Here is a 25230-nt window from a genome sequence, read left to right on the forward strand (position 1 = left end):
ACCAGATCTGGGAACAAAATCAGGGATGTTGCTGCTCTTCAGAGTCGTGGCCGGTGAGCACCGTGTGGAGGCTAGAACTGACGAAGAGAGGTGGAGAATTTACCTGGTGGAGCCGATGAGGATCTGGGTCCATGGGTTCGTATGCGTATTTCTCGAGTGGTGCGTTTTCTTCAGTGGAGGGTCTCGTTTTCCGGCGAAGATCTCGGTGGTGAAAGGCTGCAATTTTTGGGATGAATAGGAAGGGTGAGGGAAATGGAGGTGGGGGGAAGGAGTGCGTGACAAAGGTGCAGAAGGGAGGAGGATAGGGGATATTTCAGTATCTAGAATTTCCATATATTATTTAGATATTATTTTAATAAACCAGATTCTAAAATAATTAATTAAAGATTAAGAAAATATGTTTTTGATTTTTTTTAAAAACTTGCTATTGCGGGTCAAATTTTTCCCAGTTTACTAACTATTTTCACATGTTTGATTGACTTGAGTTTCAAGCAGATCCAGTAGTAATCAAGTTGTTATGGAATAATGGAAGGAAAATAGATCCTGAGTTCGCATAGATATCTCAAACTCTTAATTTCCAGAGTTTCATATTTATTTTCCATAATTGTACAAAATATATTAAGTTTAACTACAATTACTATACAACCCTCCCTCGCCATTCCTTTTTGGTCTTCCCTTCCTTAGTGATAAAGGATGTGAAATTTCTCACATTTATTATTGCTACACTTTTGGTGATATAATGCTTAATATATACAATTGGATGTATTAAGGGCACCTAAAATGAAATCACACTAACAGAGCTTAAAACTTCGGCTAAGATTCACATTTGTAGGCTAAGAAGTAGAGATTGTTCCATTAATTTCACATTTGTTAATGACAAAGCGGTAGCTGCAATATGCTTTGAACTAAGTCCGGCCACTTCAATTTGATCTCTCTGAGTTCCATGGTTGATGTATTTGTCAGGTAATGTCATGGCTCGCCACTGTAGCAAAAGAAGAAATTGTCTATTTAATACACTATGCATACAATAATGGTTCGTTTGGTACGTCGTATTAGACATGATAGTATAAGTTTATACAATACATTGTGGACTTATCCATTGTCTGGTGTTAACATTGTATTGTATAAGCTTATACATCAATCTCCTATTATACATAAAATGATGGATAAGACATGATATGAATATGATGTATAATCTACATAAAAATATTTAATTCATCGCTGCCACCACCACCCTTCATCATCACCACCACCACCATCACCCTCCACCATCACCAGCATCATCCTCCACCACTGTCACCATCGTCACCAACCATTATCGCCGCTACCACTGCCACTTCCACCCTCCACCACCACCTCTGATGCCGTCATCGCTATCGCCACTGCCACTGCCGCAAACACCCACCACTACCACTGGCACCACCATCATCATCACCGCCAACACCACTAACATCATCCTCATTATTATAATATCTATTATTATTCAATATTTTATAAAACATGAGTTTATATTAAATTTTTACGGTGTATGACCAAACGCTGTATAATATTAAATTTTTATTATGCTTAATACTATCAAATCTAATATTATTAGCCCTAATATTATTAAATTTTCTACTATCAGACCTTATACAATACAACATACCAAACAGACCCTAAGAAAATTGTAGAAGGATATAAAACTGAAAAAAGTCTCACCTTAAGATTACCATCAAGCAGTCCATTCAAGCCTAGAAATTGAGAAACATGAGAACCAAACCCTCCAATAGATCCCTCTTCCACTGTGATGAGAATTTCATGCTCTCTAGCAAGCTGCCTCATCAAATTTCCATCTAGAGGCTTACAAAATCTTGCATCAGCCACAGTTGTTGAGATTCCATGAGCATCAAGAACCTTAGCCGCTTCCATACAGCTTTGAACCATTGTTCCATAACCAACAAGAGCAACCCTGCTTCCTTCCTTTAACACCCTTCCTTTACCAACCTATATTTCAAGTATCAATTAGAAAACATGTTATATCTTTGAAATTCTTTTGAAAATTTTGAAGGATGATTTGGAATTGTGCATTAATAAGCACCTCTAGTGGTGTGCCTTTATTGTTAGGTGGAAGAATGGAGCCTATGCCATTCCCTCTTGGGTACCTAAAGCAACTAGGCCTGTCATCAATGGCTGCAGCTGTGGCTACCATGTGCATCAGTTCAGTCTCATCTGAGGGAGCCATAACCACCATGTTTGGCAAACAAGCCATGAATGTTGTGTCAAAGGCTCCACAGTGAGTTGGACCATCAGCTCCAACTAGGCCAGCTCTGTCTATGGCGAATCTTACTGGAAGCTTTTGAAGATCCACATCATGTGCTACCTGCACCACCACAAACCTAAGTTATAGCATGTTCATATCAAATTCTCATTCATCATAATCAATGCAGAAATTTCTACCCAGAACTGATTCTGGCTGCAGAATCAATTGTAGAACAGTTTCCAATCATGGACTTATTGCGTGTTTGGATCAGCATTATCACAAATCACAATTGATTTTGGATAAAATTGATTCCGGTAAAAGTGATTATGAAATTGAAGTGATCATACTTAGATACATCTATGGAAAAATGATTTTTTGTAGGGTAGTGTAGTAAAATCTAGTTATCAAATCTCAAAATTGATTATGTTCAACACAGACAAAAACTACTTTCTCCAGCTTCTACGCATAATTGCTTTGGGGACCAAAATTAATTCTTCAATATGACCCCAAACATTTATATTGTCATCCCAAAGTGATTTTACTTGATAAGAATTGATTCTGAGGTTGAAAAACTGAAAACCAAACATGCACTTAGTACATGAGAAAATCCAACAAGAATTTTCAGCATGAGGGAAAAGGCTAGGTTGGATTAATTTTCCATGAATTCTGACCTGATCATAGCCTCTTTGTAGAAAGGAAGAGTAAATTGCACAAAAGGGTTTAAGGCCTTCAGCAGCTAGGCCAGCAGCAAAGGTGACTGCATGTTGCTCTGCTATACCAACATCAAAACATCTTTCTGGGAAGTGCTTTTGGAACAAGTTCAGCCCGGTACCACCTCCCATTGCAGCGTGGATGGCCACAATTCTCTCATCAGCATCTGCCTCTGCAGTCAAAGACTCCGCAAAGTACTGGGTGTAAGACCGGGTACTTGTTTTGGGCTTCAACTGCTTCCCTGACTTAGGATCAAATTTCACAACACCTACATAGAATAGAACTCAGTAAGTGTATGATTGTTTTCAAGTTAGAGTCAACGCAAACATAATTTTACATATCTCAAGATATTGACTTGACTGCTTACCGTGCATCTTGTCTGTTGCAACTTCAGCTGGACGATAACCTTTTCCTTTTTCAGAGATGACATGAATGAGAACAGGTCCAAGTGCTGGCAAAGCCTTGACATCTTTCAGGATGTGCACAAGGTCTTCCATGTCATGGCCATCTACTGGACCAATGTAGAAGAGCCCAAGCTCTTCAAAGAAACAAGCACCAGAACCGCTCACCATTCCTCTCATGTAGGAATCCAATTGAGCTGCAAATTCATGTGCCCTGATTCCCATTTCCTTGGTGATGCCCTGTTTATTGGTCACCTAAAGTTAGTGCCATTGAAAATGTTTGGTGAATACCTAAGTGATGTATATATACACTTAGAATGAGAAAATATTCAAGAAAAGAGATAAATCATATATGTCATTATATGATACAATGTGATAAAAAAGATATAGAAAAGAAAAAATTGAGTGTATGAAAAGCGTGCTTACTATTAGTGATTTATGTATGAATTGTGAAATTACTTCTATTAGGTTATGCCTATCTTGATTTTGATGTTAAATGTGGACCTAGCTTTTTTAGAACCGAAGTGTATTCATCGAAATAAAACCATTAATGTGTCATTTACAATAGTTTAAGTTTTTGGATAATTATTTCATGGCATTACCAAGTAATCTAAAGTTTAATCTTGTCTTCGTCAATTCAAATAATAGTAAAAAAGAGTTGTTCCATAAATAAATAAATAAAGAGTTTATTGAATTTTAGCACAAGACATGTGCGTGTTCATTGTTCATGCTTCAAACTCTAGTAGACTTTTACGTGAGAAAACGCGTTAGAGATATAATAATTCATGTGTAATTTGTCCAACAACTTAATCTCTTATTATAATTGGTTGTTAAGGGTTACCTTTGCCATATGACGTAGTTGATGGAACTTAGTACTAGTGTGGAGCTTGCGTAGGGCTCTGCTCAGAGCTCCAACCGGTGGAGCTGGCCCGTCAAATGTGGCGGTTGGAAGAGAAACTTGTTCATTGTCATTTAAGATGATAATCAGATTGGTATCGAGAAAACCAGCATTGTTCATGGCTTCGTACGCTTGTCCAGCTGTCATGGCTCCGTCACCGATCACTGAAACAACATGGTTCTCCTTTCTCATCAGGTCTCTTGCAACTGCCATACCTGAAAATCACCTCAAAGGTTGAAAAATTAGTACATCAAACTTCCTTTCAATAAAATAGAAAAATTAGTACCTTAATTTTTTATAGGCAAATGTTAGTTGTTAGTAATGTTAGTAAATTCGTCTATCCTCAGGATTCGAACCTTGGACCTTTCACCCCTTATCTCACCCAACTCTTATGTCTCATACCTCTTACTATTTGAGCTAACCTTCAAAGACAGAAAAATTAGTACATAAAACTTGAAAGGGTGATGGGCCCATGAAAAGACAATATATTGAAGGCCAAACATAGATTTCAGACACATGAATAGGGTGAACATGGGCTAGGTAGATCCAATGAACCCGTCCAACCCAATCCGATCAAATAGAAAAAATGCGGGTTGGATCGGGCAATCGGGTTAATCGGATGGATTTTACTACAACCCAACCAAGTTCGGATCGGATTTCAGATTCAATTCAAATCCTTCCAACCCAACCCATAACCCATACATATAATAATAATTTTTTTATAATTTTACTCATACTTGGAGTGCTAGTGTCGGAGTGGTGACTTTTGAAACTTTGAGACTTAAGTATTTGTAGTTATTTGTCGTATTTGAACTTAGAGTATTTGTTCGTAGTTATTTGTTACATATTTATATATAGTTATTTGGCATGTTTGAGACATCTAAGTTCTAAGTGTCATGTCATGACATTTAGTGTTGTTTTTCACTTTATAGATACTATTTATGTTAGATTGTTTCATGTCATTTGGTAATGAAGTTTTATGTTTTCATGATATTTGGCTATATGTCATTTATGTGGTATTATTCCATGCTATTTGATATGACTTTTTGTGTCTTTTTCATGCTATTTAGTATTATAACATATTTAGTATTTTTTATAACTTTTTCTGAATTTATAATAATTTTTGCAAGATTTTATAATATTTCAGATATATTATTATTTTAATATAGCGACCCAATCAATCCATCCAACCCAATCCGAACTTCGTCGGGTTGGTTCGGATCGGGTCCGAGGAAGAAATTTGTGAAATCCAACCCAACCCAACCCAGACAATTTTGATCGATTCGAATTTTATTTTGACCATAATCCATCAAACTCAACCCATGTGCACCATGATAATGCTTGCTTGCCTAATGTCTCGTTCGCAAAACATTGTTTACAGCCATTTATGTTATCATTACTCCAACACATTATTATTAGACAATCATGCTAATATTAATTATGAATAATGTTATGTTTACAAACAATTTCCACCTCCACCTTACCTAAAGAAGAAGAAAAAAAGATAGAAATGAGTGATATGATTTGTGATGTGACAGGAAATGCAGAGAGAAAAAAGAAGAAAAATGTGTGGAAATGAGATGGAAGAGAAAGTGAGGTGTGTATATATCATTACTCTTTAAACTCCACGTTTATTTCTCTTACATATACTCCAATTTTTTTCACTTTTTTTCTTCTGTATATATTTGTCTCATTAGTCATTACAGTTACATTATTTATGTACGAATGGGCCGTACATTTGTAACAACTGCTACAGTTGTGGTGTGCACGTGAGCCTTTTGAAGTTTGAACCTTTCATTCTTCCTGAATTTTTTTCTTTGTCAAGTTGCATGATATTCTACATCAATAAGTACTTTACTCTTAATTTCTTTTAAATGAATTTTTTATAACCAATCAATAATAATATATTTGATTGTTAATGTAGAAAGACTCACAAAGCAAACTCAATGAAAAGTGATTTCTCTGTAAACTGAATTTCATATCATTCAACTAACAATACAAGTATTTATACAGTACATACACAATACTAACAAAACTATATCCAACAACTAAATGGGCCTTTGAGCAGCCCATACTACCAAACTTACAAGGCCCAAACTCAATACATCTAACACTCTCCCTTAAACTGAAAATACTACAAGTAGTTTCAGTTTACTTAGCAAGACTACACACTCCTAGTTCATTCCTTAGCTTCACAAATGTAGCAACTTTCAGGGCCTTGGTCATAATGTCTGAGACTTGCTCTTCACTGCTGCAATGAACCAACTCTATTTTTCCTTCCTTGACAAGATCTCTGAGGAAGTGATATCTCACATCTATGTGTTTGCTTCGACCATGTAACACAGGATTCTTGGACAACTTAATGGCTGAGCTATTATCACAGAAAATCCTAGAACACTTGCTTTGAGTAAAGCCAAGTTTGTCTAAGATCCTTCTCAACCATATGCACTGACAGGCACATGAGGCAGCAGCAATAAATTCTGCTTCAGTGGTAGAGAGACTTACCACTGCCTGTTTCTTGGAGGACCAAGCAACAGGACCAGTTCCGAGAAGGAAGACATATCCTGAAGTGCTCCTTCTGTCATCAAGATCCCCTGCATAATCAGAATCAGTGAATGCTATGAGATTCCCTTCACCTCTTCTGTCATAAAAAATTCCCAGTTCACTAGTTCCCTTCAAGTATCTCATTATTCTCTTCACAGCTTGAAGATGTTGCATTGTAGGCTTCTCCATATACCTGCTCACCAAACTCACTGCAAACATAAGATCTGGTCTAGTGGCAGTAAGGTACATTAGGCTTCCCACCATCTGCTTGTACTCAGTAGAATCAACCTCTATTCCACATCCTTGCTTTGACAATTTGCTCCCAGGCACCACAGGGTTATGAACAGGTGTGCTGTTACTCATGCCAAACCTCTCAAGTACTTCTTTGGCATACTTTCCTTGGCTTATGAATATACCTCTGGAATTCTGCACAACTTCTACCCCTAGAAAGTAACTCATCTTCCCCAGATCACTCATGGCAAACTCCCTTTCCATAGACTTCTTAAATTCTTCAAACATGTAGACACTATTACCAGTAAAAATCAGATCATCTACATACACACTCACAATTAACAACTTACCATCATTGCCATTCTTAACAAACAGTGTGTTCAGAGGGACATTTAGTGAATTCTTCCTTGAGAAAGTAAGACTCAATCTTACTATACCAAGCTCTTGGAGCTTGCTTCAAACCATACAACGCTTTCTTGAGCTTGTACACTTTGTCCTCCTCACCCTTTTTCTGATATCCTAAAGGCTGGTCCACATATACAGTTTCACCAATCTCCCCATGTAGAAAGGCACTCTTCACATCCAGCTGAAAAACACTCCACCCTCTTATGGCAGCAAGAGCTAGAATTGTTCTAATTGTGTCCCATCTTGCTACAGGGGCAAACACTTCAGTAAAATCAATTCCATGTTGTTGTGCATACCCTTTAGCAACTAGTCTTGCTTTATGCTTCTCAATCTCTCCTTTCTCATTGTACTTAGTCTTGTAGATCCACTTAACACCAATGCTCTTGGAACCAGCTGGTAAAGGAACTAAATCCCAAGTTTTGTTCCTCTCAATAGCCTCAATTTCATTATCCATAGCAGTCCTCCACTTCTCATCTCTCACTGCCTCTTGAAATGAGACAGGATCAGTTGAGGAACAAAGAACAGAAAAACTGAATCCTTCCTCCTCACTATCAAGTTCTTCACCACTCACAAATTCCCTCATCCAATTTGGTTGAGTTACATTTCTCTTTCCCCTTGCACTTTTTCCTTCCCCAGTGCCTTGCATTTCAGAAGAAACTGTACTATCAATAGCTCTACAGGGAGTTGAGGTAGTTGCTGCTGCTTGTTCTGCTTGTGTTGAATTTGAGGTAGCTGCTGCTACTTGTATTGAAGATACTTCCATAGTTTGATCAGATTGGTTTGCAATTGGAGCAACCTGAGCAACCTGATCATTTCTTTTTTCCTCCTCTCCAAGGTCCACTAAGTCACTGCTACTCTCTTTTTCACCACTCCAATCCCATTTATTCTCCTCATCAAACACCACATCTCTACTTGTGATGATCCTTTGCTGTAGAGGATCAAACAACCTATATGCCTTGGACTCTTCACTCACTCCAAGTAGGACACATTTGATGCTTCTACTGTCAAGTTTTTTCTTGTGGACTCCAGGGGCATGCACATGAGCAGTGCAACCAAAAATTCTGAAGAAATGCACAGAGGGTTTCACCCCACTCCAACTCTCCTCTGGTGTCATGTTTTTCACTGCCACTGTTGGACTCCTATTCTGTATGTATACAGCCCAATTCACAGCTTCTGGCCAGAACATTTTTGGAACATTCTTCTCAACTAACATGCTCCTTACCATGTTCATTATAGTACGATTCTTCCTTTCAGCTACCCCATTCTGCTGTGGGGTATATGCTGCTGTCAGCTGCCTTTTGATGCCACTTTGATTGCAGAACTCAGTAAATTCTGTAGAGGTGAACTCCCCACCTCTATCAGTTCTTAAACACCCTATGGCTTCATTACATTCATTCTCAACAACAGCCTTAAATTTCTTAAAGGTATCTAGAGCAGCTGATTTTTCTGACAGAAAATATACCCATGCTTTCCTACTGAAATCATCAATAAAGGTGATAAAATACCTCTTGTTGCTGTTTGATTCAGGCTGAATAGGTCCACATATATCTGAGTGAACCAGTTGCAACTTCTTATGTGCCCTCCAGGTACTCTGTTGTGGAAAAGGGTCTCTATGTTGTTTTCCTTTGCAGCAACTATCACACACTTTGCTTGATGCTTCTAGTTTGGGTAATCCTTTGACCATAGTTTTCTGAGATAAGATCTTGAGTCCACTAAACCCCAAGTGTCCATATCTCCTGTGCCAGAGATTAGTAACATCATCTTGAGTCACCTTGTAGCAACTGGGAGTGAGTACACTTGCTAAGATAGCAAACATCCTATTTTAGGACATTTTTGACTGCATAATGAGACCCTTTGCAGGATGATAAACCCTGCACCATCCTCCTTGAAAGCTAATGTTGAGACCTCTTTGTTGCAATTGTCCTACACTTAGCAAATTATTCTTCAGATCAGGGATAAAGTAAACCTCAGTTATGACTTGGTTTAATCCTCCCACTTGCAGTTTAACACTTCCTTTCCCTTTCACAAGCATTCTGGAATCATCTCCCAGTTTGACAGTTGTGGTAAAATCTTCATCAAGATCATGAAACCATTCCTTAGTTCCACACATATGATTGTTACATCCAGAATCCAAGAACCATACTTTGCCTTTAGTGGATTCTTCTTCTGCATCTGTATGTGCCATTAGCAATAGCTCTTCTTCATCATCGTTCATTTCTGCATAGTTGACACTTTCTTCCCAGCTTGGACATTCATACTGAAGATGACCCAGTTTGTGACATCTGTAGCATTCCATATTCTCTTTATTGAAGGAGTTTCTTCCTCTCCCTCTACCAGTTCTGCCAAATCTTCCTCTGCCCCTTCCTCCTGTTCTACCACCAGAATTAGTCACCTTCAAGGCTTGTTCCTCTTCTTTATAGCCTTTCATCCTCTGCTCATGAACCAAGAGACTACTTTGCAACTGATCAACAGTGACGGTATCCACATTGTTGGATTCCTCAATAGAGCACACAACATAGTTAAATCTTTCGGTCATTGACCTCAAGATTTTCTCTACAATCATGGTCTCTGTCACAGATTCACCTTGAATCTTCATCTTATTCACAATTACTAAGGTTCTTGCAAAGTAATCATTGACAGACTCACCTTCTTTCATGCCAAGAACCTCAAATTCACGCCTGAGAGCTTGCAGTTGAGCCCTCTTCACCTTGCTAGAACCATGATACTTCATCCTCATCGAATCCCAGATGTCTTTTGCTGTCTCTTTGCACAAGATTGTCTCCATAATGCTTCTCTCAATGGCCTGAAACAAGTAATTCTTGGCCTTGAGATCCTTCAGCTTCAGATCCTCATGAGTCTTGGTTTGTTCAGGGGTTGGATTTGGTTGCAGAGCCGGAACTCCTCCTTCAATCAGCCCCCAATACTCCTTTGATCTCAGCAAATTCTCCATAAGCATGGCCCAATGATCATAGAAGCCATCGAATTTCGGTACCGAAGGTTGAAGAAAGTTCGATTCCTTCGATTCTACCATGAACGTTCTTCTTCCTTGCGCACCCTCCTTCTCTTCCTTCTGATGATGAAATTCTTCTTCCCTCACGTTATCACCTTCCTTCTGGACTTCACTACACTCAGACGAAAACTGCGGTTTTCTGGTTCAGGCCCCTTACGGAGCTCCGATACCAATTGTAGAAAGACTCACAAAGCAAACTCAATGAAAAGTGATTTCTCTGTAAACTGAATTTCATATCATTCAACTAACAATACAAGTATTTATACAGTACATACACAATACTAACAAAACCATACCCAACAACTAAATGGGCCTTTGAGCAGCCCATACTACCAAACTTACAAGGCCCAAACTCAATACATCTAACAGTTAATACCAACATATTTATAATTACAAATGCTTGCATAAAAATTGAAATGGTTGTTATAGTTATTTAATTTGTGTTTGTAATTTACCTAAGGCAGCTGAAATGCTAGTAGAACTATGACCAACCCCAAAAGCATCATGAACACTCTCGTCCCTCTTGGGAAATCCAGCAAGTCCATCTGTTTGTCGTATACTGTGCATTTTCGATCTTCTTCCAGTCAAAATCTTATGACCATAGGTCTGCAATCACCAAATTCACCAGCCGTTAAAATTTAAAACTTATGGTAAATACTAATGAATGAATTAAATTAATCAGGTTCTTAGTATTATTCTTTTGGGTTCATAGTGTAACATAAGATCTAAATAAGTCATAATCAACCGATGAATATTTCGCTCAAAACCACGAGATCATATTTTAGATTTTTAGTGTTATTCCTCGCACAATGATTTACTGATATTATTCTAAGCAAGAATGGCAGATTAATTAATTAATTACCTGATGACCAACATCCCAAACAAAAAGGAAATTGATTGATCCAAAGTTACTATCAATATTTAATAATTAAACAAAATTTACTTGTGTAGCTACCTGAATGGATAGATTCTTCATGTGGATTGGGTAATTTATGGTGTCCAATATTGGAGTGGATGGCTTCTCTCCTGAGAAACTCAGCGGTTTCCGCGGCAACTGTTGGTTTGTTTGGTAGCGTTCCTTCACCATTCTGTTCTCATCCTCAATGGCATTGTCTCCTCGAGCAGCAATCACTTGATTTATCTGAAAATTTGAGAATCAAAATTATATAATTATATATAACAATAAATGCAACCATATATATCCTAGACTCCTGTAGTTAAGTTTTTATTTTGTTAAAATTTGTGCTGATGCTAGAATCATACTCTTTGTGGATTGGTAGCAGCTGGGAGTTTGGTGGAGCAGTAGTACATATGATCCTGAGAATGAAACAAAGGAAGGAAACTAGTTCCAAGAAGAAAGGAAGCCATGTATAAAATGACAAGCTGGTTTGGTAAAATTTGTGAAGAAATCTTTTGTTGTTGGGGGAAAAAGAAAGCGAGGAGGCTCAACACAATAGACACTCGCTCTTTTGAGTTTGACTTGTCGTCTATGGTGGTGTGATTGTGTGGACGTGTTGTGTTGTATAATTTCGCTGTTGCCCAGTTCATATATATAGAGACTAGAGAGCATGTTCAACTTCAATCATCATTCACACCTCACATAAATAATGAAGTTGAGAGAAGAGAGAAATATGAAAAACAGACAAAGAAAGTATATATGTGATAAATAATCTAAATGAAAAAAAAAAAGATAAAAGATAAAAAAAAAAAATGAAAGTGGAAATAAATTATAACTCAATTGAACCAATAGAAATTATTCCTAGCTATGTATATCCCCATTCAGCAAACGTCCAACACACACCATGTGACTATGTGATCATGAGTCTCACCTTTTTTGTGAGAATTGAAAAATAATGAAGAGAAATGAAATGTGATATATGACTAACTTGATAAGAAAAGAAAAATTGAGAAAAAAATGAAATGTTTATTTTTGGGATGTCTAAGTATTACTATTATTGAACTAACTTAGGGGATGTGTAGCTTACGTGATTGAACTTAGCGTAATTGTAGGTGAAAGATCAAGGTTTAAAATGTGAGAATAAATAATTCGTGCTAATTTACTAACAACTAAAATTTGTCTATAAATTTTTTTAAAAAAAATTGAACTAACTTGATTAATTTACACTTATTTATCACCACGTTTTTATTAACTTGATTATTCTACGTGTTGAACAGAGACGAAGTTGAACATTTAACACGTGGGACGCATTACCGTGTGTTACTGTGTTTGATAGGAACAGAAAAGGACCCATGAATGAAAATCAAGGAAAGAAGAACAATGAGAGATTGAGGAGAAAAATAAAACACAAACTGTTTTTTCACAAGACTTAAATATTATATTTCATTTCATTTATATCAAGTAGCAGTAACATTATTAAGAAATGAAATTTTGTGGCAGATATATATTTGTAACTAATATTACAAATTTAATTAATTATGTTCATAAATTGTATTGTACCGAGTAGATCAGTTACTGAGTTAAAAACTGCCGAGAGAAATTCTTATCCCAATTTCTAGGATCCACCTAATATACACAAGTTTTTTCCTTGTGTAACCTTATACAAGCAGGTTTGACCCGGACGAACCGGTTTTTATTTTATTTTAATATCATTATAATTGTGATTTATTAAATTAGTCCCAAATTATTTAATTTAGGTTAGAAATTAGATAACCTAACCCCAAATTGAAGAAGAAGAAGGATGAACATGATTTGTGGTTTTGATCTCTTTGTCTTCCTCTGCAAACTGCCATTGCCTTCACCAACAATGCCTGCTCCCTCGTCTTGGTCCTTTTTTCTCCAACTCTTCACTCTTGCAGGATTACAACAAGCTTCTTCGATCTAGAAGTTGGGGTCGAGATCAGGACGGTCAAACAGCGACGGTGGCGGCGTAACATTGCTGGTTTGGTGAAGACAAAGCTCCCAGCCGCTGCAAGGCACAAAACGGCGAGCACGGTTCTCGTCGCCGTTGCAGCCAACATCGACCTCTACTTCTCGCCGCCGTAACATCTTTAGAGGCGGTGGCGCTCCATCCGACATACCGCTGCAGCCACTACGTGAAGCTTCTGTGGATGTTGGATGTGGTTTGCATGTGGGTTTTCGTCTCTTTGATTTTCTCGACCTGGACCGATTCTTTCAGATCTGGTCTCTTTTGTTTCTCTTTTTCTTTGTTTCTTGTTCTGGTTTCTTTTTCAGATCTGGTTTCTTTTGTCCTTTAGTTTCTGATGTGTTTTCCCCTTTATCTTTTCCAGGAATTGAACACAAAATGGATTGAAGTAGATATATCATTCTTACATATGTCAAATTTCTTCAATTCTTTATGCCCAGTAGTTGATTAACGAAGCTCATGAACTATGGTTCAATAATGTCATATTATATCAACCTCATGTTGAGGCAAAGAAGCAGAAAAATCAAGCCTTTGTCAAGAACTTCCAATTACCAGAGTTTCAAGGAATTATTGGAACTTCCAATTAATATTCAAGATTTATTTTGTAGTGTTTATAATTTAACTTCGCTTTCTGTTGATGGTTCGAAACTCTTTTTTTCTATAGATGCATCTTCATAAAAAATCCTTTTTTCTCAAATCTGGTTAATGAAGCTGGATTTTTTGGAAGATGAAGCTCAGATCTAGTTCATGAAACTTGGAGGTCGAGATTCTGGATTGAGGGATGTGATTTATGAGCCGTGGTTGTGAGTTTAGTTTAAGTTCTGGGTTTTTTTATGAAGATTGGGAAGGGACCGAGGATGAAGATTGATGAGGGAGATGATGATGATGATGATGATGATGATGATGAAGATGAAGATGGTGATGATGATGATGATGATGATGATGATGAAGATGAAGATGAAGATGGCGATGAAGATGATGATGAGGATAAATGAGGAAGATGAAGCTGATAATTGGGGCTTAATAATTTGGGTCTAAAACATATTTTCAATTAAATTAATAAATAAATACAACCGGTCCGGTCAAACCGGCTTGTGTAAGGTTACACAAGGAAAAAACTTGTGCATATTAGGGGATCCCAATTTGTAGTCTATTGTTTGAGCGTAAACATGAGTCCCCCTGACATGTGCACTAATTGTATTTTTTTTTTGGTCAAAACTAATTGTATTTTTTTTTGTCAATCTAATTGTATTTTTACGAAGTCATAATCTTCAGGGCTCATGGACATAACCAGAGTCTACAATACAAACGGGCTTGCCACGCACTGGGGCGACCCGACATTCTCTTAAGCTGAAATACTTAAAACACATACATTAATACTTCATTCTATAATACATTTGTTCACCTTGTCTCAATATCATATTTGGCAACATATAATTTTCAGTCACTAGAATATCCAACTATCCATCATTAATTTCCTCACTATTATTCTAGCTACTCATTTAATTATGAATTTTGTGGTAGATTTTTCACTCACTAAATATGCACATATTGAACCTGTCAACAAAACATAAATAATAAATTTTCTAAACATTACCAGTGACGGTTTTTTTACATTACTATTGTTGACCCATGATTTTTTTCATTATTAAATTTGTGAAGCACCGGTACCTGTCACTAATATGCTTTTGATTTACATTATTTATTTCGAATACTACTAAAAAATGACATTTCCTACGGATTTTCTACCAAATTGTTTTTTACACTTTTCATAAAATGTAAATAATTTAAATTTGATGAAAAACTGTATCGATTTTTTTGAAATTTTTAAATATAAAATATATTATAAAAAATTAAAATACCCATAATGTATCCATTCTTCATTTCTTCTCGTCTAATTTTAATTTAATTATTTTTATTTTCTATTCTTACCTCTAATACAATATTTTCTTTCTCTCGGGCTCTCGGCTAGCATAATTGTCTCTACTAATTTCATTTTAGTGCTTAGAGCAACCTGCAGTACAAAGTTGCATAGTCTTACTAGGCTGATTTGCTAATATTGGGATTGAAAAAAATGGTTTATACTAATAGATTCTCTCACTGTTATTTCAAATTCTCACGAAATCGTCAACGGGTTCAATGCTGGAAATATTTAATGATAGGAAATTCTTTCACAAAATTTATCACTAATGATATATATACAACCTCATTTTTTAAACACTTCATTTCCACATCTTTTTATTTCTATATCTCTCCTCTTATCATCTATCACATGTTATACTTTATCTCTCTTACTTTTTCTTTTCTTTCTATCTCTCTTTTCATTCCACCTCTCTCCATCTCAAAGAGAGGTGTGAATGAAACATTATTCCAAAATTTATAACTAAATGAGTAGCTAAAATATTAATGAGAAAATTAATAATGAATATTTAAGTGATGGAAAATTATGTCATAAATGGATGTTAAATAACATGGAAAGTTATCTCTTATATATCCGATTCTTGTTTGAGAGAGGACATTCTCTACTCCAATTTTATTCGCTCTTGAGGAAATGGTGAAAAATGAGAACCATCGAAGTAGTCACAATTGTCATCAAGTATCTTTAGAAGAAAGCTATTAAGAATTTTTGTCATTTTATAAATATCTTATTAGTGAAAATATAACTTTGTTTTGTGGTGGTTTAAGAACACACATAGATATTTGGAAGTCAGATCAGTGTTGGTTTATCATCGACGAATTTGTTAAAATTTGTTGATAGTTGTTACGACAAGAATGTATATTGACAGAGAACTCTTGGACTTTGACCGTCAATAACAATGAGTTTTTTTTTTGTAGTGAAAGAGTTAAATAAAAATATTATATCATTTAGAATTTTAGGGCATTTTAATTTTTATTATAATTTATTATAGTTTCTTTTGGTTTTCTTTCTTTGTTTTATATTATAGGGCCAGCAGCTGAAGCGGGGATGGCAAACCAACCAAAATTATAGTACAATTATATCATGGGTCAATGCAGTCCAACCATTTAATGGATGGGCTATGGCTCAAAACGGCCCAGTTTAGCCCATTTTCCTTTCGACCAAAAAGAAACCCCATTTTCTAAACTTCAATCAAAAAAACTTAATTATAATAGATTAATTAGAATCTAGGGAGCTAGGAATAGATCGACTGCCTCATTGGGGATTTATAAACTAACACACATTGAATTTTGGTTATACTGTAAGTTTCTTAAAAAGTTTCTTTCTGACCCACATAAAATTTAAGTTTTAGTTTTAAGTGAACCAATGATATTTATGATAAGTGATAAAATATGAAATTTCAATTTCATTTATGTTAAATAATATTGATGCGACTATGTGATTTAACCCAAATATTATTTAGACAACTCCAAAAAGAAATTCTCAAGGTTGCTATGATATTGGATCATCTCCCTTGTTATTATAGAAAAGTTAAATAAAAATGACGTGGATAACGCCACGTCAGCTTTGACCTACTACTTTACCAGAGGTTCGCCATCTCCCTTGTTATTATAGAAAAGTTAAATAAAAATGACGTGGATAACGCCACGTCAGCTTTGACCTACTACTTTACCAGAGGTTCGCCCTTAGGCGAGGATTAAAGGCCCTAGGTTCAATTGTGAGGACAAAGATCAATATATTTTACCGGGAGGAACTAAATGCGAAAAAACTTAAAAAGACAAGAATTAAATTGATGATTAACCCTTAATTATAATTTATCTTTTACAATAAAGCCCCTTCAATGCCGTTCTCCCTCAACCTTCTCAGACCTCTTCACCAGAAAACCACCGGCTACCATATTCTGTTCCCTTTGACTCAAACCCCACGGCCCACACCTCCAAATAACACCAACAACCAACCCATTTTGATTTCAAGATCCTTTATCCCCGAGCCCATATTACTATTACAACTCCATATAGCCCCCAAGTCTCATTTCGTTCTATCAGCATACCATACAGAGTATTATTACTTAAAAAATCCCATTAAGAATGAGACGTTGCCAATGCTTTTCAGAAAAGAAAAACCAAGACTATTTGATAATTCCATATTTTACTTGTCTTTCAAAAGTCTTGAACCTGATCTGGGTTTCTGCTCATATGTCACCTAATTTTTAACTGCAGAGGTGTTGGATCTTCTCGTTAGGCGAATCCTGCAGGGTACTCCACCAATTCACCGGCTCCGGTGCCACATTCACTCTCTTATTCAGTGTCTCCGTCGCCCTTCACCTTCTCATTCTCATTTAACTTCTGCTCCAAACCCCTCCCAGCAAGTTCTCCTCAACACCTTTCTGTTTGTTAAAAATAAAAACTTTAACTTCGACATTTCTTGCATGTATGATTAAGAAGTTGAAATGGTTAAAGGAAGTAGTAAGATTGCAGAAAATGGAAGGAAAATGCTGATTTGGGTCGCCGGAAAACTCACCGGAAACTGGGTTTCGCGGTGGTTGGTTCGTCGGAGATGAGAACGATCGAGGGTCACTGATGTTTCTGCAGAGGATGACGCCGTCGATGCCACCTCCTTCAATCTCTCATGCGGCAGCTAGGGGGAACACTCCTCATCCACGAACAGAGCACCAAAACCACCACCAACAAACCAATGCAACAACCCTTAAAAGCCTTCCATTATCATGTTCCCCACAAACAAAACCTCATCCCTAAACAGAACCTGAACCACCATAACCAAATCACAACCCAGCAGTCACCCACTACACAGAATCAAACAGATAGGAGAGGAAGAAGAGAACCCTCACCATCTTCCACCACCTCCAATTCAGCCACCGTATAGCCTCACCGCAGCCAAATCCAACACAACCCTCATCAGAATCATCCCCATTAGAAGCCCAAACAAAAGAAGAGGAGATGAGAAGAGCAACCCAAACTCAAATCATCAGCATGCCTCTACCTTCGAATCAGCCACCGTTGAATCCGACCCAGCTATCGTCACCACTCCTCAGTTATCAAGCCGCTGTGCCAGCAATTCCCAAAACCCATCGCACCACCGTCATCCTCCTCCGCTGCCGGCAAGGTTCATCATCAGAACCACCATGTACCAGGACCTCAGCCGCGACCATTCAGAACCACGCACCGCCGCGACTCGCCGTCACAACCACCGCACGAGCCGTGTCGAGAGCACCAGGCCGCCGTAGCTCTCCCTTTACCCTCTCAATCCACTTCGATCTCTCTTTATCACTCTCCCAGGTCGGTCTCTCTCTCCCTCTCAGGTTCTCGGTTTCATCCCCTTTCTCCATATCCCACTTTATTTGTTGCTTCTGATATGTTTGGTTATATTTTTTTTTTGGGACAAAGATATGTTTTGTTCGAATGCGCTTGTGTGTGTCGTGAATTCAAATGTTTGTTTATTATAAAAAAAATCAAAAAATGTTTCCTTTTATAAAAAATCAATTAAAATTCGGGATGAATCATGTTAATTTTAATTCCGTCATAACAAAAATCACTTATTTCCGTAATCAACTCCATCGCAAAATCAAGATTTTAAAAAATATAAGCAATTATATTCCGTCTCAAACTTGATATTAATCTGTCCCAAAAAGTTAATTTCTTCCGTCACGGATTCTATCGCGCATTTATTAATTAAATGAATATAATTTAATATATTTCATTCCTATTTCTGTCCCAAACGTGAGACGAAATAATAAATCATGTCTAAAAGCTTTGCGTCGCAAAAAATCGCGACGAAATATTTCAGTCGCACATTCCGTCCCGAAATTATTTAGGGACGGAAATTTCAACTCGTGCAACAAATTTGTCCATCAACAATGTTTTTGTATTGGTCAGACAATTCCAACTTATGCCATGGCTATCGTCAAATTCCCCAAGGGGTTCTGCTCTACTCTGAACTCAGTCGTGGCTAACTTTTGGTGGAGTGGACAACATAGCAGGCGCGAGATACATTGGAAGAATTGGGGTTTCTTGACTATGGGGAAAATGGAGGGAGGCGCGGGTTTTCGAGACTTACTCCACTAGAACTCTGCCCATATCACAAAGCAAGACTGGAGAATTTTGAGGAATCCCGATGCGATCCTCAAAGTTATTTATTTCCCACACCATGACTTTATAAATGCACCAAAACCCAAAACCAAACGCGCTTCATGGGTTTGGAATAAAAATGTTTCCTTTTATAAACAAAACATGCAAACCTCTTTTACAAATTTACTAGATGAACGAAATGTTTTACATAATTAGGATATTTAATGAATTTAGGAAAAAAGAAGTACTTATAATTCATAAATTCAAGTAATTTAATTAATGTATTTGTACCAAAAATTAATTTAATTAATGCATTTGACATTCAAATGCTCTGGTGTACGAGTTCCCAAGAAACACCCTAAAACTACTCGACTTTTTCTAACAATCAAGGGCAAATTGGTAAATATGTTTTGTACAGCTGGAACATGCATTGAGGTCCGTGTATTCGGTTAGAATGAGCTCCATAACTGTTTTTCCCTCCACCGGCACCAGACACACCACTCTCAATTCAACTCTTCAACTCGCTTTCTCTTCTGAAAGTTACTCTTCCCTCTCTTCTTGGTGAAGCAACTCTGAGGTATCGTTCATCCTCGTCATTTTCACGTTCATGCATTCCTTAATTTCATTTGGTTCTTGAATCTCAGTAATCTTGTTTTTTTCGTTTTCCTGTTTCTGTGAATTCGAGCAGGACTGGAATTCAAATGATTTCAAGCACCGATTTCTTTGCTGCCATGAACAAGATCATCGTTCAGGGTGAGGCTTCGCTGAAGAATCGATTCGGCGGAGGCGATGGCTGCGTTCGATCATCCTTTGCATGCGTTCCGCGGGTTCCAAATCGGGGATGGTAAAGAGAATAGAAACAGTAATGTTGAAGTGGAGAGGTACTCGTTGCCGAAGAGCTTCTCTGTTGAGTCAAACAAAGCTTATTGCACCCTGGGTGCTTCTGGTTCTAAACGCAGCAAACGCCCACGCACCTCCCCCGTGGTAATAACTCACACGACTATGTCTATGCTGCTTACATTTTTTTATGCTTTCATCGTAATTTGACCTGCCTGTTGCTAATTACTATTTTTTTCTTTCAAAAGAAGTAAAATCTTGCTTGTCTATGTCATTACCTTGTAGCTGCAATGAACAGAGTTGTTTTTTCCACTTGTGACTGCTTTTTTCTTGTCATCTTCTCTAACTTTGTAGCACTTAATAGTGTAACGATGTTTCAGAATATCATAAAACAGTAACTTAGAAGTTAGACCAAACATATGTTTTTTATGAAGTCACAAGTGTTGAAGAATGGGGCTAAACCAGAGATAAATCCCCATTCTTCAAGATAAATGGGGCTAAATATATTTGGGGCTAAACCAAAAATGGGGCTAAATATTTTTGGTCAAGATAAATCCCCATTTGTTTTCGACTAGTGTGTTACTTTTATGCTGGTTCTGCATTTGGAAATATCATGTTTATATGCCCGTGGTATCTGATTTCCAGTCTTTTTCCTATAGCTGGATATCTCGTTTTAAGGGCATATAGAAAACTCTTACAGGTCTTGCGAGTTGCGACACAATTGGCTTTCTTTCAAATGGCCTATCTGTTACTATTTCCCTGTTTACATCTTGAATTATTACATTTCAAAATTAAATTATATTTGAATGTAATTCGACTTCATTTTAATGAGTAGTCTTTTTAATTGTAGAAGTAATTCATAATTCGATGATTCTGATGTGAATTTCATACCTACCAATCAGGGCAAGAAAGGAGTGTTTATTTCTCCAAGAATTCTCATGACAAACAGAAAACCAAGGAAAAAGGCCGTGGTTATAGGGATGGTATATCCCAAAAGGAATAAACACCTATTCCATAGCCAGCGAGAAATAGAAGCAGTGCAACAACTTCTAACTAGTTACTACGCATTTTTGGATAGGGATATTGTTGTACTATGTGATAGAGGTCCGTACCCATTGCCCAAGAAAGAAAAAATTGAGTTTGAAATTAAGAAGATGATCAATGGCTCTTCGGCCGGAGATGTGTTGTATCTGCATTTTTCGTGTCATGGAAGTAATGGGAAAAGGTTGGGGCTCAGCCCTCACATTATCACGACGGACGGTTTCCGTATAACAGGTATCTAGTATCTACCTTGTCTTTATGGTTAATATTGATTTCATAGGATATGTCATAGCTAACCATGTAATGTGTCTTTTCTGTAGACCTGTTTTGGGACCATATGATGGATCTGGTACCATACGGTGTAACGCTCTTCGTGCTAATGAACTGCTGCAATGCTGGGGCAATGATGAAGAAAGCGAAAGAGAGGAGACACAAGGGGGAGATTATAGTCTTGACACTCACGGGGGAGGACACGATAATCTATGACGGATATTTTCTTAAAAATATCTTAACTACAGAATAAAGAATGGCAGTATGGCACCAATATGGAGGTGCAAGTACTTTATCAAAGAATTAAAGAAGTGATGAAGAAAACTGTCAGACCATATAACGACGTCTGTTTTCCTCCTCAACCTCAATTATACTCTTGCATGAATGGGGCAAGAACAAAATTTTTGTGCCCTTCAATACAGGTTGCTTATAATGTTCCTGATGCTAGGTAAACCTTCTCTGCCTGCTATGCATTTTTCATTTTATATTGATTCTTTCAGGGACCTATTTGAGCGATATCGTCCTGTACTCCTGTGTAATGGAGCAGCAGGAACCAATCAACATTCATTTGGTCAACTAGTATTAATGACAGATTGAATAGATTAACATGCCATAATATCTGTACTAAAAAGGCATTATTTGAGCATTGAATGTAATTGTTTCGCCCTAAAAGCTAGGCACAAATTATGCCCTTCTGCTGTTCCTCCTTGCTTGTGTAATATATATGTATGTGTATGATTTTACAAAAGACAACACATTAGAATTACTTCCTTCATACTGTGAAGAATGTTTTCTGTTATCTTGTTGCGAAATTCATTACAAAATCTCAAATTGGATGGTATCATATTATCTCTTAAGGTTTATTGTTTACCCATCTTAGTTGTGATAAATTTGTTGAATTGCTTTTGTAGTGAACTTGTAGCCAAGCGAGCTCGCAGATCAAGTTCTCCTCAGTCCTCTGAAGATGAGGTATATTATTTGACTATTTATAATTTCTATATGGTATAAGTTAGTTAAATTTTTTTAACTCCTTGTAAAATCTGCACCCAAGGCTTCTGCTAAGCGCCATAAGAAATTCAAGCGAGCTCGTTCTTCAAAATTCTTTGATGAAGATCAATTGAGTGTGAACAAGCGTGTGATAGAGGTTGCTGCCAATAAAACGGTAATGAAGGTGTGAAAAAAATCATATATTTGAATGTTATTTCTTTCCGTTTAAAGATGTTTAATCATTAACTTTCCTTGCAGCGTTCATCCTCACAAATCAGAACACTTATACTTGCAAACCTATCGTTTGAAGTACAAGAATCACATGTGAAAAAATTCTTCCACAAATGTGGAAGGATTGATTATGTCTACTTGGTTAGAGATAGAGAACAGAACTGTTTAGGGTATGGTTACATTAGGCTCTCCACGGCGGATGAAGCTGCAAAAGTAAGATATGTTCTTATATTCGATTCCATTCTATTTCAGTTCTTCTATTTCTGCTCTCTCTTACATATATATATTAAACACATATAGGCTGTCTTATATAATAACTCAACACTTCTTCAACGACCCATAAGGATTGAGTACTCGAAGCATAGAGACTACCGTTTGTCCAACAGCAGGTTTTTAGTTCTCTATAAATTAAATATTTCAATTTTTTAATTACATATCTCATACACTCATTCTGTTCTATTTTGTTATGGTAGGAATACAACTGCGTTTGTTATAGGTTTTGACAGATCACTCAGTGAGGAACAGGTAATTTTCATTGCTTCAGCAGTAGATGTTTGATGAAGTTCAAATTCCTTTGGATTGCATTATAAAAAACTTTGTTCAATCCATCAGGTTGAAGAAAGTCTGGATAAACACTTCTATCGTTCTGATATCACAAGAACTACAGTTGTGAAAAACAAGGGGTGAGTTATAATTCAATAATGTTTGTACCATTTTCCATCTATAATAAAATATCAAGTCTGAGTTTTTAAAATACAGCTATGCCTTTGTGGAATTCGGGAGCAAGAGGAGCATGTCGAGGGCCCTAAAACTTCATGGGTCGGAACTTGGCGGGTATAAATTGAGAATAGAAGTATCAAAATCAAGAGGTCATTGATCAGGTGGGGTGAAAGGATTTTGGTTACAAGTTTGGGAGTAGCATTCTTTTTGGTTAAACAACTGTATAGTATCAAGCATGTTTTGTTACAAGTTTGGGAGTAGTATTTTTTTTTTTTTGGTTAAACAACTGTATAGTATCAAGCATGTTTCGTTGGGCCAAATCCGATTATTCATTGAATATGCTCCATGTTTTGCTGTTTCAAGAGGATGACCATATCATGTCTTTGTGATATGTTAGATTCTAATGTGGCTGTTAGATTGTATTCCATTGTGAATGTCGTAACCTGCTCACTGTTTTATCCCAAAAAAATATATGCTTGAGCAAATTCACTAAATGTATAAATTCCATTTTTACATATCTTAGAAAGATAATCTAATATAGTGATTATCAATGGTGGGACTTCTGGTCCTAAATTGAAACGAAACATTTAAAATTTTGGGATTAGGGTTCTTGGTTATATTTGTTTTGGGAAAAGGGGTTCGTTGTGTAATTTATCCTAAGTAATGGGTTCAAAGTATAAATAAGTTATATAATAAAATAAATTAACAAGACTATATAAAAATGAATAATGAAATGAGTTGAATTTTAAGATGACACATGTGACATGAGATAGAATATTTTAAAAACACATGTAATAGTACTATTTGTACACCTAAGCTTTGGTTTATTTAACTCATTTTTTACCTAGGGTCATCTAGACAACCCCTTAGACAATATTACCCCAACTTCCAATATTACCCATTTCTCGTAAAATCTCATGAAATCTGTTTAAATTGAAAAACTCAATTCTCATTCATGAAAAATATATATTATAAACTAGTGATTTTTTAACTACAGCTTACCTTTCAAAAAAAAGACTACAGCTTAATTAATTATTTACTCAGTTACTTTTTAATTTACACATTTTAATTACTAACATGTATTTTCGATACTTTTATGGCTTAAATAACTTTTTGATCCTTAAAATTGTAAAAGGAATTAAATTGAGTCCCTCAAAATTTTCGCATCAAAATGTTTGCTAAAATGATTAAGTTTCTAACATGAATTTACTATTCATGCTTGCATTTGTGCATTGTCTCTCAGTCTCTTGCAATATCTAGGGTATGGATGGTACTCCAAAGAGTTCAATAGACAAATTGTCTATTGCGAGCAGAAGTTTTCATTTGAAAGCGCTTTTGATGTAACCATTGATTCATATTAGGATTGCTTTCTTGGATTTTCAAGGAAGCAACATTGGTTCCATACCGATTTTAATTTGTCTCTGGATACTATCATACTTAACCTTATGTAACTAAAAGTAATACAAGATATACAAAATTGAACATGTTTACTCCAAGTAGGTTTTTTTTTCTTTCAATTTAATGACAATTGAGAAACGAACAAACTGAAACACCGCACAACAACAAAAATTCAACAACACTACTATAATTAATCATTCCACCGTTTTAAACTATTCCATTACAACACAAAAAAGAAAATCATAAACAATCCTAATTACAAAATGTAATCATATATTGAGATTGCTAACCTACACATGCGTAGATTCTCTTGAGCACCTGCCTAACGAAGAGGACTTTTCGGGCGAAATTTTCTTTGATCAAGAAGAGGAAAGAATGGTCAATTACAAAGTCTATAGCAGTTGAAATTGAAGACCAAC

The 25230-nt window shown here is 36.5% G+C and overlaps 1 pseudogene; it reads right to left on the bottom strand.

Annotated features, from left to right (window-relative positions):
- Nucleotides 1-506: 506 nt before the first annotated feature.
- Nucleotides 507-12226, bottom strand: LOC130716145 (probable 1-deoxy-D-xylulose-5-phosphate synthase 2, chloroplastic; annotated as a pseudogene).
- Nucleotides 12227-25230: the final 13004 nt, after the last annotated feature.

The sequence above is a fragment of the Lotus japonicus genome, chromosome 4 (genome assembly GCF_012489685.1).
Source record: "Lotus japonicus ecotype B-129 chromosome 4, LjGifu_v1.2".
Classification (NCBI taxonomy): Eukaryota; Viridiplantae; Streptophyta; class Magnoliopsida; order Fabales; family Fabaceae; genus Lotus; species Lotus japonicus.